At 38.2% G+C, this 13,850-nt stretch overlaps 1 long non-coding RNA gene across 3 annotated transcripts; it reads left to right on the top strand.

Moving 5' to 3' along the window:
• The first annotated feature begins 25 nt into the window (after positions 1-25).
• LOC118768445 lies at positions 26-12,788 on the top strand. Of its 3 annotated transcripts, none has more exons than XR_005004289.1 (4): positions 26-819; positions 3,605-3,658; positions 7,203-7,270; positions 12,317-12,788. It is a non-coding gene; the product is annotated as an uncharacterized LOC118768445 (long non-coding RNA). The 3 variants fall into 3 exon arrangements; XR_005004288.1 differs by having other exon boundaries at positions 7,199-7,270; XR_005004287.1 differs by lacking the exons at positions 26-819; positions 3,605-3,658 and having other exon boundaries at positions 5,175-7,270.
• Positions 12,789-13,850: the final 1,062 nt, after the last annotated feature.

The following is a 13,850-nucleotide window of genomic DNA, read 5'->3' as shown; positions in this document are numbered from 1 at the left end:
GCTGCTGGGTGTCTATCCCGATCTTCTTTATGTTTGTTTGAGTCTCGCTTCCTGTGTAGCATTTAAAGTATTTTCAGTGCAATAATGCGGGTAGGGAGAGGGATGTGTAGTTGATGAAGTTTTGTGCAATTATACTGAAGCATTTTTGGGATACCTGTCATCATCCCCTGCTCCACCCGGGTAGAGTCATTAAGGAAGATGAATGACATCCAAATGTCTTCAACTGTTTTTCCATTCAGGGAATATCCCGGTGATTTGCTCTGTGGAACAGTTGACATTAAAGATAACCGTTAGCAAAGTTCATTAAAGAGAGCAGGTGTATGTTCATCCTGCTTGATGGGGTGTGTCAGGATTTTGTATGTAGATCTTTGGAGGACCATTTTGATTGATATTGCAGTAAAGCAGGAAGTAAGAAGGATGCTTGTTAGTGAAGTCGAGAGGTGAGTGAAGAATGCGATGCCATTGATTTGGCAGAGATATAAGACAGGAAAGACAAAAGTAGAAAGGAATTATTGTCAAGTGGTAATAATTAAATAAGATAATGGCTACAAAGATAGGATTATGCAGAATGTCTTTGTAGAAGAAAGAGGTTTAGGAAGGTTACTTTCGTTTGTTTTGGTACCACTGTAGCAAGTATGAAAATGTTGTCCAAACCCATAGCGGTCATTTGTGGAACATTGATGGAAGAAAAGTTTCACAATAATAGAATATAGATTATTAAGATAATTAACCAAATTATACTATAATGAGAAATATTTATTTCAGAACCTCTAAAAGTAGATGACAAGGAAGACCAGCAAGTGGCACATAGCGCAATCGGTGAGTATTAAATAACAAGATTTTATTGTTTTCTGTAAATGTTGCCTTCACCGGAGTTTCTTGGTTTGTCAGATTGAGTAAGGTCAGGTTCCATTTGTAATTTCCACTTGAATGGTTAACCTTAAATTAATAATATTAAAGAGAGTTACTGAACTTTCAGGGATAATCGCTGAGTTTAGCAGAGGTAATATGGTTAATAATGTCTTTTGGAATAGGGGAATAAATTATGTTGTTGTTTAGGGGTAAACAAATGAGCTAAGCACAGTGGTTTTGTTTGTTTTATATTTTTCTGATAGTTTATTGTTGTTGTTCAGCCTCATGCCATATTCTGGCAGACTTAAGATGGAAAGTGTTCCCATATCAAATTCCATATCATTTTGCACTGATAGTAAATCTATTATTAAATTCATTGTTCATATGCAAGTGCAAGAGTTTGGTTTGCTTCTGAGATAAGCGCAGTCTCTTTCTCTCTCTCTCTCTCTGTTCAAGGTGGATACTGGCTATAAGAAACAATACAATCTCCGATATTGTGCTCATTATTTATCATCTGCTTTCCATGTTGCCATGTTTTGGATGGGTGGTCACTGTCCAAGTGAGTTTTTATTCAGAGGTACTGCCCAACTTCCTTCCTTGGAGATTATATTTCATTTAAACGTTCTAACTTACTCGTGCTGTTTTCTATTCCTGATTCCTACCATATTCTAAAGGGTTTTTGATACATTATATTCTGACACAAGCACTAGAAACATTGTTATGTCCTCAAGAAGAATAACTGTTCCTCTCTAACCTATGCAAAGAGATCTCAGAGGTTAAACAAATTAGAGAGTTTCTCATTAAGGGCCCTTATCTTGAAAGCGGTTTGCAGATGTTAAAATCAGCCAGCTAAAATGCAGCAAAGCTAGGAATATACAGGAAACCTTGAGTGAGCCAAAGCGACGTCAACCGTTTCCACTCATGGCTAGTTTGGAGCAGCCAATTGAGCAGCAATGAAATTTCAAATTGGTGGTTTCAGCTGGAAAGAAGTGTATAATTTTAATGAAGAAGACAAAAGTTTAGAGTGCAAGTACAAGTACTGTACTCAATTAAATTATAAGCTGTACCAAGAGTGAGAGAGCTGTGGCTTATTGGCGAACTGGTTGATGACTGGTGCAAGGCAGACAGAGTTTACTTACCAGAGGATGCTAAAGCAGAACTAAGCGACCAGTTGAGACCCATTTCAATTGTAAAAGTAGACGGCAACATTTACATAGATGTACTTGTTATCAGATCAGCTACAAACCTATAAAATAATTTTGCTATGGGACTGAAAGTGTGCATAAGACTAGAATCTTCTAAATTCCTGGGCATATGGAACATCCCTTTTCCATATGGAATGCCATAGGAGGGAAAATGGAGAATAAAAGAGATTTGAATGTTGTATGGCTCTATCCAGTTCCTGCTTATGTTTCTCTACAACAGAAATTGCTGATGGCAGTAATCGATTTTATAAACTGGAGAAGATGACAGATCTAATTAGGAGTCACTGCAACAGTTTCATAACACGGCTAATAACAGCAGACTTCACAACAGACTGGCATTTTCTTGGAAATGGAATTACTGTAGGTTGTACAATGTCCGTCATTTAGTTTGTGCCTTTTATGGATAAGTTTCATTGATCAGTAGATTGATCCGAATGGCAATCGCATAAGAAGGCCTTAACGAATGACATAACCAAGCTAAAAACAGACGATAAGGATATGCAATTACTTCTGGACTGGCCAGGTACTTGGTGAGTAAAGGGGTTTCAAGCAAATGAATAATTCAGTCTACCATTTATGAAAGATCCCCTGAAGCAAGTGAAGCTCCAATTTGCAGAAGAATCCATGCCAAATGTTGAAGACTGTCCTGTAAAATGTTTCGGACGATGTTAAGCTATGTTGTTGAGTGAGAGTAGAGGCATTCAGATGATGGCACAAACTGAGGATTGGTTACAAGCAATAGATAAGACAAAGCGTGTGGGCAAATACAAGATCTGGGGATTGCTGCTGGGTGTCTATCCCGATCTTCTTTATGTTTGTTTGAGTCTCGCTTCCTGTGTAGCATTTAAAGTATTTTCAGTGCAATAATGCGGGTAGGGAGAGGGATGTGTAGTTGATGAAGTTTTGTGCAATTATACTGAAGCATTTTTGGGATACCTGTCATCATCCCCTGCTCCACCTGGGTAGAGTCATTAAGGAAGATGAATGACATCCAAATGTCTTCAACTGTTTTTCCATCCAGGGAATATCCCGGTGATTTGCTCTGTGGAACAGTTGACATTAAAGATAACCGTTAGCAAAGTTCATTAAAGAGAGCAGGTGTATGTTCATCCTGCTTGATGGGGTGTGTCGTGATTTTGTATGTAGATCTTTGGAGGACCATTTTGATTGATATTGCAGTAAAGCAGGAAGTACGAAGGATGCTTGTTAGTGAAGTCGAGAGGTGAGTGAAGAATGCCATGCCATTGATTTGGCAGAGATATAAGACAGGAAAGACAAAAGTAGAAAAGAATTATTGTCAAGTGGTAATAATTAAATAAGATAATGGCTACAAAGATAGGATTATGCAGAATGTCTTAGTAGAAGAAAGAGGTTCAGGAAGGTTACTTTCGTTTGTTTTGGTACCACTGTAGCAAGTATGAAAATGTTGACCAAACCCATAGCGGTCATTTGTGGAACATTGATGATAGAAAAGTTTCACAATAATAGAATATAGATTATTAGGATAATTAACCAAATTATACTATAATGAGAAATATTTATTTCAGCAACTCCAAAAGTAGAAGACAAGGAAGACCAGCAAGTGGCACATAGCGCAAGAAGTGAGTATTAAATAACAAGAATTTATTGATTTCTGTAAATGTTGCCTTCACCTGAGTTTCTTGGTTTGTCAGATTGAGTAAGGTCAGGTTCCATTTGTAATTTCCACTTGAAAGGTTAACCTTAAATTAATAATATTAAAGAGAGTTACTGAACTTTCAGGGATAACCGCTGAGATTAGCAGAGACAATATGGTTAATAATGCCTTTTGGAATAGGAGAATAAATTATGTTGTTGTTTAGGGGTAAACAAATGAGCTAAGCATATTGTTTTTGTTTGTTTTATATTTTTATGATAGTTTATTGTTGTTGTTCAGCCTCATGCCATATTCTGGCAGACTTAAGATTGAAAGTGTTCCCATATAAAATTCCATATCATTTTGCACTGATAGTAAATCTATTATTAAATTCATTGTTCATATGCAAGTGCAAGAGTTTGGTTTGCTTCTGAGATAAGCGCAGTCTCTTACTCTCTGTCTCTGTTCAAGTATAAGACACAATACAATCTCTGATATTGTGCTCATTATTTATCATCTGCTTTCCATGTTGCCATGTTTTTGATGGGTGGTCAATGTCCAAGTGAGATTTTATTCAGAGGTACTGCCCAACTTCCTTCCTTGGAGAATACATTTCATTTAAACGTTCTAACTTACTCGTGCTGTTTTGCTATTCCTAATTTCTACCATATTCTAAAGGGTTCTTGATACATTTTATTCTGCTACAAGCACTAGAAACATTGTTATGTCCTCAAGAAGAATAACTGTTCCTCTCTAACCTATGCAAAGAGATCTCAGAGGTTAAACAAATTAGAGAGTTTCTCATTAAGGGCCCTTATCTTGAAAGCAGTTTGCAGATGTTAAAATCAGCCAGCTAAAGTGCAGCAAAGCTAGGAATATACAGGAAACCTTGAGTGAGCGAAAGCGACGTCAACAGTTTCCACTCATGGCTAGTTTGAAGCAGCCAATGTGAGCAGCAATGAAATTTCAGCTTGGTGGTTTCAGCAAGACAGAAGTGTATAATTTTAATGAAGAAGACAAAAGTTTAGAGTGCAAGTACAAGTACTGTACTCAATTGAATTATAAGCTGTACCAAGAGTGAGAGAGCTGTGGCTTATTGGCGAACTGGTTGATGATTGGTGCAAGGCAGGCAGAGTTTACTTACCAGAGGATGCTAAAGCAGAACTAAGCGACCAGTTGAGACCCATTTCAATTGTAAAAGTAGACGGCAACATTTACATAGATGTACTTGTTATCAGATCAGCTACAAACCTATAAAATAATTTTGCTATGGGACTGAGAGTGTGCATAAGACTAGAATCTTCTAAATTCCTGGGCATATGGAACATCCATTTTCCACATGGAATGCCATAGGAGAGAAAATGGAGAATAAAAGAGATTTGAATGTTGTATGGCTCTATCCAGTTCCTGCTTATGTTTCTCTACAACAGAAATTGCTGATGGCAGTAATCGATTTTATAAACTGGAGAAGATGACAGATCTAATTAGGAGTCAAATGCAACAGTTTCATAACACGGCTAATAACAGCAGACTTCACAACAGACTGGCATTTTCTTGGAAATGGAATTACTGTAGGTTGTACAATGTCCGTCATTTAGTTTGTGCTTTTTATGGATAAGTTACATTGATCAGTAGATTGATCCGAATGGCAATCGCATAAGAAGGCCTTAACGAATGACATAACCAAGCTAAAAACAGACGAAAAGGATATGCAATTACTTGTGGACTGGCTAGGTACTTGGTGAGTAAAGGGGTTTCAAGCAAATAAATAATTCAGTCTGCCATTTATGAAAGATCCCCTGAAGCAAGTGAAGTTCCAATTTGCAGAAGAATCCATGCCAAATGTTAAAGACTGTCCTGTAAAATGTTTAGGACGATGTTAAGCTATGTTGTTGAGTGAGAGTAGAGGCATTCAGATGATGGCACAAACTGAGGATTGGTTACAAGCAATAGATAAGACAAAGCTTGTGGGCAAATACAAGATCTGGGGATTGCTGCTTGGTGTCTATCCCGATCGTCTTTATGTTTGTTTGAGTCTCGCTTCCTGTGTAGCATTTAAAGTATTTTCAGTGCAATAATGCGGGTAGGGAGAGGGATGTGTAGTTGATGAAGTTTTGTGCAATTATACTGAAGCATTTTTGGGATACCTGTCATCATCCCCTGCTCCACCTGGGTAGAGTCATTAAGGAAGATGAAAGACATCCAAATATTTCTTGCTTCAGAGGACATAGTCTTGACCTGTGATGTGGGACAGTTAAAATAAAAGATTGCAGGCAGCAACCTTCAACAAAGAGATCAGGTGTATGTTTTGTCTTATTTCAAGAGGTGTGTCATGATATTGTGGCTAGATCTTTGGAGGACCGACTTGATTGACATTCGAATTAAGCTGCAAATTAGAAGAATGTCGGTTACGGAATTCTAGAAGTTAGAGTAGAAATACTTGTCATTGATTTTGTACAGGTACAAGACTAGAAAAAGAAAACTAGAATAGTATTTTCATCTGGTAGTGATAAAGAAGATAATTGCTATATTGTTAGGATTATGTAGAATATCTTACTTGAGAGAAGAGGTTTAGGAAGGTTAGTCTATTCTGTGGTGGTTCTACTGTAGAAAATATAAAAATAGTGTCAAAAAACACATTGGTCACCAGTTGACCATTGATCACAGGAATATCTCACAATAATAAAATACTAGCTGGACTTGTAAAAAACTCACGGAAAGTGTGCTGGTGCCGTGAGAAATGTTTCTAAAATGTGACAGTTATAGAATACAGAAAGAATTGTAAAACTGGTGACCAGTAATGAAATCACAAGAAAAAAGTCACAGTAATAAAGTCAAAATCTTGGCTAGGTAAAAGAGTCACCATTTATGGGACCCAGACAAAACCTCCCTAGGACAAAACCCCCTCAGACAACCCTTTCATTTCCCTTTGCATTGCAAATATCATTTGGAAAGGCATGAACATCACAATATTGCATTTCTCATTTGAAATCCTTTCATTCCTCTCTACATAACAAATATCAACTGATTCAGAGGACATAGTGGTGGCCTGTGAATTGGGACAGTTAAAATTCAAGATTACCCTCTAGTTAAACATTTACTAAGGTGAGATGTTTCTACCAGGAACGTAGAGCAGTGCTTGGGGCTAGATTTGAACTGTTGACCTGTGACACAGGGGTCTACATAATATCCTCTCGGTCAGTCGTTAGAAATGATGTATCTAAATTGAGAGAAGACATCATCCTAATTCCCAATTGAAAGATTAGCTGTATAATAATTCTATTAAACATATTGATATTCCTGAAATTCCAGAAAATATCCAGCGTGGTTAGCATGGCTTATAAAATGGACAATTCAGAAGACAATAGAGTTAATATTAGTATATTAGAAAGTATAAAAATATTGACCAAGCCATAATGGTCACCAGTTGACCATTGTTGATAGAAATGCCTGTTAAACCCTAGATTATTTATAGAAATAAAGAAATTTTACTATAAATTATAAACTTTGGAAATATTTATTTCAGAGAGGGTAATGCTGACGGAGATGCATCTTCACAGAGTGGCTAAGAAATTAGGAGGTAAATGGATGGAACTGGGTGAGTATAGAATAACAATACCTAAAAGATTTCTATAAATATTACTTTCACCTGTCTGTTAAAATGACTGAGAACAGGTTCCATTCCTAATGTCTAATTGATAGGTTAGCTGTATAATAACAAAAGTTAAACATATCGATATCACTGAAATTCCAGAAAATATCCAAAGAGCTGGTAATAATGGATAAACAAAAAAAACACAAATAATGTTAATATTATCTTTTGGAAGAGAAAAGTAAAATATGTTGTTTAAGGGTAGACAGGTGAGTTAATGACAAAGTTTTGGTTTGTTTTATATTGTCACTAAGTCTACTGCTATTCCATTTCTCCTTTGAACTCCTTTCATTCCCCTTTACATTAGAAATATCATTTGGAAAGGCATGAAAATCACAACATTCCATTTCACCTTGTCTGAATGTGTAACAACATCAGATATCGCTTATACAAAGTTCCCGTTATTTACAGCAATGGTTTGTACCTCTCCACTGTACCTATTTACATCCAAGTAAACTGTACTAAAGTGAGGTGTTTCTACCAGGAACCTAGAGCATTGCTAGGGACTAGATTTGAACTGTTGGCCTCTGACACAGGGGGTCAACATAATATCCTCTCAGTCAGCTGATAGAAATGTTTTATCTAAATTGAGAGAAGACATCATCTATAACATGGTCAACGTGTTATACCTTTGAGAATCACACAGAATGTACCAGTCATATACTGGGGTAAAATCGATTCTTTGAAAATAGTCCATTATCATCATCCTCATCTTATGCCCATTTTTCTATGTTTGAATGTGTTAGTGAACTCCTCCTCCAAAACCTGGTTTGGTTCATGTTTAACCTCTAATGTCCTTCCTCTTGCATTTTCTGTCAATTTTTGGTCCAAACTTCCTTTTCCACATCCTTCCCATATTTTTATCATTTCCTCTCCTGTGCAAAATCTCTGATTCTTCTGAAACTCAGTTTTTCTTCCAGCTCATCTTTTCTCCAGCATTCCTATATACTAACATTACACTTCTCGTGAAGTATTCTCACCTCATTTCTTGCCAGTTTTCATACATCCTCCACATTCAATGCATCACTGCACTTTAGAAATATACCTCATACAATCTACCCTTCATTCAGAAAGAGAATTCTTTATCTGTCAGTAGGGATTACAGCTCTGACCCCACATCACCTATTGTGTGCATTGAGTACACCATATAGAATCCCTATTAACCCCTTCTACCTTCCTGCTTATCAAATATGGTAACTTCCCAGATGATGGAGATGTTGGTAGATGCAGTGATTCCTTCAGGCCCTAAGCGTCTGCATGTGTTTGGTGTAGATGGTGGTGACTCCCGTCTTCTTTCCTACAAAACTAAAACTCTTCTCATTGTTAGCTTTACTCTAAAACCTCGGACTTCTCTCTAAATTGTGGCATTGGTCCAGTAAAAGAAATCCTTATTACGAGTCTAGAAGTATGTTACGTGTACCTGACAGTATTATATTTTGTACTTTGTGTCCTGTCCATTTCCATTTTAATTAGTCCAGGTGTACCTAATATTACTGGTATTCTTTCATACTTCAATCTCCACTTTGTAGCTGTTTCTAGAAGTTGATATTTTATAAGTATTAATTAGAGGAGGAGAGGCATCACACTATTTCAGGCATTGTCATGTGATGATACCAAGCAACTGAAATGGAAATCCTCTAAAGGGTCCCTGAAGTAATGTTACTCAGAAGGATGCACACAGCTCAGAGATCTGGGAGTTTCTCCAGGCTGGGCCACTAAATCTCCACAGCTCTGCTTCTACAGATATCAGATTAGAATGTTGCAGGAAAGAACTGCAAAATAGATTCATCAAGTTGAGCCAAGTGGCAGGAGACGTAGGGTTAGACTGAGAACTAGGTGGTTGGATAATATCTACAGCGCCTTAATTGGTCATGGTTGAGAATCAAGCCACCAAGTCTAATGATAATTGCTTTAGATAGGGCTTCATGTTGAAGGTACCTGAGTACCCACCAAGGAATAGAAAGCAGAGAAAACAGAACAGTGGCTCAAATAGTAACACTTTTGTCTACACACACACACACACACTTTTCCTGCTATCTATTTACCATTAATTTTCTCGATAATTTTCAGTTACTTTCCTTTGTAACTGGTGATTTCAATGAACCTGTCGGGTAGCAAGCAGGTGTCTTCCTCAGGGTGCATGGGAGCCATGGGATTGGTTCCCAAAATGAGAAGGGAACAAGGCCGTTGGAGTTCGGTGATACAGATGAGCTACTGATTTGAAACACCAACTTCAGAAAACCAGCTAGTCACCCGAAAACCTATAAATCTGGTGACCATGCTAGCAAGATTGACTACAGAAAGGTGTAATCATGGTTGCTCATAGATGCAAAGTCCTTCCCTGGAGGAGAATATACCCCTCAGCATGGGTTACTCATTAGTGACTTCAAGTTAGTGGCACAAAGGATTCCAAGAAGCAAGCTAGTTTGGAAGAGAAGGATATGGAAGCTTAAGGATTCTTTGAATAGCCAGAGATTTAGAGATGTTCTAATTAAAGCATTTGATGAGAAGGAGGAGGGGCTACAGCCTTGCAAAATAGAGGATAACTGGAGGTTTCTATGAAACAATTTGCTGCGAGTCACAGACCAATTAGTGGTTTATGCAAAGTCCAAACCAGGTCTAGGGTGACATGGTGGTGGTACAGTTAGTTGACAGGGTTATTAGAACAAAGAAACAGGCTTGGAAGTACTGGAAGGATGGTGGTAACAAAGAGTTTTATCAGGCAGCAAGAAGGGAAGCTAAGAAGCAGGTATACTTAGCCAGAAGGGAAGTAGAAAGGAAGACATTTGCCAATGTCTTACAAAACAGTATGCCAGGGGAAAATGTGGTGTTGTTGGAGAGAAGTGTGTTTGCATTGACGATGATTCTCTTGCAGTTAGTGACTCTGCAAAGAAAGAGGCTTGGAAGTGCCACCACGAAAGGCTTCTTAATGTAGAGAATTAATGGGAGAAGGAGTGTCTGCTTAATGTGGATCCAACAGGAGAACCAGCAATTTGATTAGACAGTAACATGGTAGTTAAAGCCATGGAGGATATGAAGATCAGCACAGCCCTTGGCTCATCAGGAATCCCCACTGAGATGCTTAAAATATCTGGTGGTGTGGGTTATGATCTAGTCACCCATAGGTAAATCAGGTGCTTCACGAAGGAGCCATACCCAATGACTGGTGTAGCAGCACCATAGTCAACTGCTACAAAGGTAAAAGTGATGCCTTAGATAGAAATAATTACAGAGGTATCAAGTTGCTGGATCAGGTGATGAAAGTTATGGAGAGGATCAGAGCTCAACTAATTAGGAGGAGAGCTAGTCTAGATGAGATGCAGTTTGGTTTTGTGCCAGGGAGAAGCACCACTGATACTATATTTCTGGCAGGGCAACTGCAAGAGAAATACATAGCCAAAGAGAAACCTCTATACTTGTCTTTTGCTGAGATGGAGAAAACCTTCAAAGGGTTCCCCTCTCCCTTATCTGGTGATCAATGTGGAAAGCAGGGATAGAGGAGTGGTTGGTGAGAGCCATGTACACGGATGCTGTCAGTAAGGTGAGGGTTGGAAACGAGTATAGTGATGAATTCAGGGAACAAGTAGAGGTTCACCAAGGATTGGTCCTCAGCCGCCACTTGTTCATGATAGTCCTCCAGATAATATCAGAGGAATTTAAGGCTTCCCCTAGGAGCTCCTCTATGTTGATGACCTTTTTCTTATAGTCAAATCATTTCCATAACTAAAGAAATTTCAGTTGTGGAAAAAAGGTATAGAATCAAGGAGCCTTAGAGTTAATCTAGCAAAAATGAAAGTCTTAGTAAGTAGGAATGCAGCTCTTTAGGTTGATGGCCCTGCAAGATCTGTAGAAAAGGTGTATAAACTCCTTAAGATGTACCCAATGTTAGCTATGGACACATAAGAGGTGCAGCCATATCAGAGGAAGGTTAACAGGGAAAATAGATTTTGTGTGTGGAATGTGCACAGATTCAATAAATTCTAGAAATGTACAGAAAATAGATTCCATGAAATGGCAGGGCAAATACTTATAAGTAGTGTATACCTTCCATTATCTGGGTGACCAAGTCAGCAGTGGAGGTGGGTGCTCTGAGAATATAGCTGCTAGAATAAGAATAGACTGGGTAGAGTTCAGAGAGCTCCTACCTCTGTTGGTAACAAAGAGTCCCTCCCTCCGAATTAAAAGCAGACTGTATGATGCTTCTGTGCAAACAGCCATACTACACGGCAGTGAAACATGGGCTGTGACTGCTGAGGACATGTGTAGGCTTGAAAGAAATGAATCTAGTATGTTTTGGTGGATGCGCAATGTCAGTATGCAAGTACAAATAAGTTGGGAGTGAGAGGCATCAGATCTGGTGTTCAAGAGAGACAAATGCACTGCTATGGTCATGTGCTGCATTTGGATGAGGGGAGCCGATGTAAAAAAAGTGCCTGTCTCTAAATGGGGAGGAAACCTGTGGATGGAGCTGACCCAAGAAGACATGGCATGAGGTGGTGAAGCACCTCATCACAGCAATAATAAGTGATGGAGACCTTTGGCGATATGCCATGTTTGAGAAGACCCCTCAAGCCAAGTAATATGATATTCGTGGTCGATCTTTGTGTCACATAACTGGCACCTGTGCCAGTGGCACATTAAAAGTACTTATTACACTTTTGGAGTGGTTGGCATTAGGAAGGGCATCCAACTGTAAAAACCATGCCAAATAAGACTGGAACTTGGTGCAGCTCTCTGGCTTACCAGTTTCAATTAAACTGTCTGACCCATGCCGGCATGAAAAGTAGGCCCTAAATGATGATGAGTATCTTTATACCTTATTTCAACTTTGTTATTTTTTAATCAGCATTCTTAGAAAAAGAGAACTTTGTCTTACCTTATTCATGTTTGTTTACTAGTTTCTTTGTTATATTTATTACAACCCACGGTTCATATCTTTCGTGTTATTGTTAATGTTGTTGCAATTATTTCTTCTTTTTGTATCTTTTGCAGGAAGGCAATTAGGAGTTAGACAAGTTGAACTAGAGATGATCAGGTATGACTATCCCTACAACACAGAAGAACAGAGCTTTCAGATGCTCCTCAGATGGTATAGGTGTTGTGATCCAATGAAACGTACATTGGAAACACTCAGAGAAGCACTTGAGAGATGTGAGTGCTATGAAGCCCTCATGTGTCTAATTGAAATAGAGTGAATTTCTGCATAAATGTTGTTGCTTAGTCCCAGGTCAGAAATTTATGATCAAATGCATTCCGGCCATGACCACCCTAACTTTATTCTTAATGTACAGGAGCCACACACACATTGTCCAGCGTATTCTTCTTTAAGGGGATAAGTATGAATTGTGGTCGATTTGGCTACTACTTCTAGCAGATCTATCTATCACAAAGAAATCCCTTTGCTGGTTTGTCTCCCCTGTTGTTAGAGATTAACTTTTGAAATAAAGATAAACTTTCAACTGTTCATTTGTTGTTGTTGTTGCTATTGTTGTATGCCTAAGCACCTCCCTAAACACTTCTATTGTTCTAAAAACAGTTTTAATATCCTCGCGTATATTCATAATTATCTCCCTTTATTTCTAGCTTAGAGTAGAACGTCTGCTATAAATAAATGTGTGTATATATATATATATCGATGTCTTTTCTCTTCATATATCATGTAGAGATAGTATTTCTATATAATATATGATGTATCTAGGGTTATCTCACTTTGTCTTATTGTGGTTTAGGCCAGGGCTTTCCAAAATGGGGGTGGTTACACAAGAATTCAGGGGACTAAAAATGCAATTAAGAACTATTTCAATTTTACAATTTAATTTTAGGATTAACTAGCAGAGTTACCCGGCGTTGCCCGTGTTACATGCAATTGAAGAATTAGACTTTTCTGGTATATTTTCTGTAATGAACTGGAATATCTATGTTTCGAATTTCATCAAAATTGCAGATGAGGGTTCTTTCCCTCTTTACGCACCCTAAAAAAATTGTAATCACATGTATCCCATACTACTGATTTATATGCGCCGATTCCAAAATTCCAGTCTTATAGAACCTGTTAAAAGGATTTTGCTCCTGAAAAATGTAGGTCATGGAGCTCTAAAATGTGAGAGTTAAGGCCCCTATTGGGGGTGGGTATCTTAATGTCAACCAGAGAAGTCGAATTGTTGAGAATCTTTTTAACTTGGGTCTTATATATATTGTTTGAATTCCTTTGAAATAGGAAATGTATGTATGTTCACTGGGTTTGAAAAAGAGAGCAAAGCTACAGGAAACCAAAAGATGAATGATCACAATAAGCAGTCAGCTACCCTACCCTAGGCGTTACCTCTCCCAATGTAGTATTCCTCCCCATGCAGGTGACAGGCACAACCGTAAGATGCATTACGGATCTATAGCAATTGGAAGGGCGTGACCCAACTCAAATAAATATTAACAACTGTGTGGTGTGAGGGCTAAGGAGAAATGAAAGTGTCACCTCTGGAGTTTGCAAATGACCACTATAATGATACATAATTGGACAGAATAAGTT

The sequence above is a fragment of the Octopus sinensis genome, linkage group LG29 (genome assembly GCF_006345805.1).
Source record: "Octopus sinensis linkage group LG29, ASM634580v1, whole genome shotgun sequence".
Taxonomy (NCBI): domain Eukaryota; kingdom Metazoa; phylum Mollusca; class Cephalopoda; order Octopoda; family Octopodidae; genus Octopus; species Octopus sinensis.
The sequence above is the reverse complement of the archived record's forward strand: the minus strand, read 5'-3'. Positions and strand labels throughout refer to the sequence as shown.